This window comes from Podarcis gaigeae, assembly GCF_964106915.1.
Source record: "Podarcis gaigeae genome assembly, chromosome: 12".
In the NCBI taxonomy this organism is placed as follows: Eukaryota; Metazoa; Chordata; class Lepidosauria; order Squamata; family Lacertidae; genus Podarcis; species Podarcis gaigeae.
Genome location: NC_139688.1, coordinates 1,195,241 through 1,197,807, shown reverse-complemented (window position 1 = coordinate 1,197,807; position 2,567 = coordinate 1,195,241). Strand labels below are relative to the sequence as shown.

Sequence of the window (2,567 nt, the reverse complement as noted above, 5' to 3'; positions counted from 1 at the left end):
CAGCTTAATACCATGAGATAAAAAAAGTAAGTCACACTTAATATAAATAAAATAATAAAAGAGATTTCTTCATATATTGATATACAGAAGTCATTGAACCTTACTCTTTGGAGAAGGTGGAATGCTCTCAAAATGAATATAATTCCCAGATTAATTTATATTTTGAGAGGACTTGCAGTTTCTATATCTCATGTTTTCAAATGATAAACTCCCTGTTTGGGAAATGCCTTTATATTTATCTACTTTATACTTATCTACTTTATACATATCTACTGTCATGTATTAAATACTGGAAACTCATTGTTGGTCTTAATTTTCCGACGTGGGTGACCTTAGAATATGCACATACAGCCCCTTGGGTGGGCTGGAGAATACAGTCATACCTCGGGTTAAATGGGCTTCAAGTTGATCGCTTTTGGGTTTCGCCATTCGCGCATGTGCAGACGGTCAAAATGACGTCACGTGCATGTGCGGAAGTGGCGAATCGCGACCTGCACATGCGCAGACGCAGGTTGCGTTCGCTTCTGGATGCGAACGGGGCTCCGGAATGGATCCTGTTCGTATCCAGAGGTACCACTGTACTAGGATCAAAATATTTGAAATCCCAGGTGACTCTAGAAACAACTAAGTCAGTTAGAAAGATATGGAACGTATTGTGTCTAATAAAAATAAAGTTGATCTCTACTCGCATGCCAAACTTGCCCTGTGGGGAAACCCTATATTCAAAATTGCTAAAAAGGTGGTACTATGGAAAAATTTAATGGAAACAGGTGTATTGACTCTGGAGCAAGTGATAGAAACTAGAAAGCCAGGGAATACTTTTTACACCTACCTACTAACAATAAAGGGACGTGGGTAGAGCTGTGGGTTAAACCTCAGAGCCTAGGACTTGCCGATCAGAAAGTCGGCGGTTCGAATCCCTGCGACAGGGTGAGCTCCCGTTGCTCGGTCTGCCAACCTAGCAGTTCGAAAGCATGTCAAAGTGCAAGTAGATAAATAGGTACCACTCCAGTGGGAAGGTAAACGGCGTTTCCATGCGCTGCTCTGGTTTCCCAGAAGCAGCTTAGTCCTGCTGGCCACATGACCCGGACGCTGTACGCCGGCTCCCTTAGCCCATAAAGCAAGTCAAGTCAAGTTTTATTGCGGCAAAAGCCAGCGACACAGAACACCACAAGATCAAACAAAAGGAAATCAACAACAGCATCAAGAAAAAAAAATTACACAAGGGAACTTCGCAGTGTGCCATTCAACAAAAGAGATTTACGCTTCCTGATTGCTAAAGTGCAAAATTTGGCCACCTCATATGATATTGAGCTTGAGGAATCTTCCAGAAGGTATTTTCATAGAATTTCGGGGGAGGATTCCAAATAATGTTGAAGGGGTATAAATTTTGATAAAAGCGGCAAAATAAGTTGAACTCGTTCTTCACTATAGAATTCGCAAAATAGAAGGATGTGAGTGACAGATTCCACCTTATTAGACATACAGGGGCAGAGACGCGCATGCATTGGTACCCGCGTAAATTTGCCGTACAGCACTGCTGAGGGCATTGTCTCAAAGCGGGCCCTGGAGAAAGCCCATCTATAAGCTTCGTTAGTGATGTTAGTTAAGTAAGGGGCAGCTGCAAAATTAGACCAAGCTTTTAAACATCTATACGTCTCCCGGAGTAGGGCATCTTCTTGTTGTAATTCGACATCGTAGAGTCTCTGAGTGATAATTACTTTTGCCTTGTTCAGAGTTCCAGTAAAAAGATTTTCAGGGTTTAGGCCAATTTGTTTGATCTTGTTAGTTATTTGCATAAGCCAAGGAGGATAGGGAACTGCGGCCAGGAAGTAAGGTGACAGTCCCTTAGGATTGTAATGGATTTTCAGCCAGAGGGATATTGCTTGCTCCCAGACTTTTAATTCCACTCTGGGCAGTCCTGCCTCTTGCCTTAAGACTGCATTAGGTGTACACTTTGGGGTAGCAAATAATGATCTTAAGAATTTTGATTGTACTGTTTCAAGGGTCTTAAGGTTGGTAGATTTTGCTGGAAGACCTTAAAGCATTCCCTGAGTATAAGTTTTGCCTGGATGCATTCACGGTCAAACCATTTCTTGTTGGTAGGGAATTTATTGTGGCTAGATCTCCTGAATCTTGACAATAACGGTCTGGCCAATAAAGCAAGATGAGCGCCGCAACCCCAGTATCGGCCACGACCGGACCTAATGGTCAGGGGTCGCTTTACCTTTTTAATACAAAATGTAGTAGACTAAAGATGTTTACATTAGTATTATGATAATAATATCGTATTTATGGGTTAGGATATACATATAATCCCCCCCCCCCCTTTTTCAGAAAACAACAGCATACAAGTTGTCTCAGGGGTGGCCTGGAATTACCAATGGATGTGGCTCACTATTCGCTAACCTTAGGCTCCGCCCCTTGAATGCTCCACCTCGACACTTAAAACCTGTGCCTCCTCTAGGTCAGTCGTCCCCAAAATGGGTGACACCCCCCTGAAGGCCTAGGACTTGCTGATCAGAAGATCAGTTGTTCGAATCCCCACAACGGGGTGAGCTCCTGTT

General features: G+C 43.0%; 1 protein-coding gene across 1 annotated transcript in view; it reads right to left on the bottom strand.

Moving 5' to 3' along the window:
• LOC310827696 (uncharacterized protein) overlaps positions 1-2,567 on the bottom strand; it is a 751,453-nt gene that overhangs the window by 174,713 nt on the left and 574,173 nt on the right. The window lies entirely within an intron of this gene.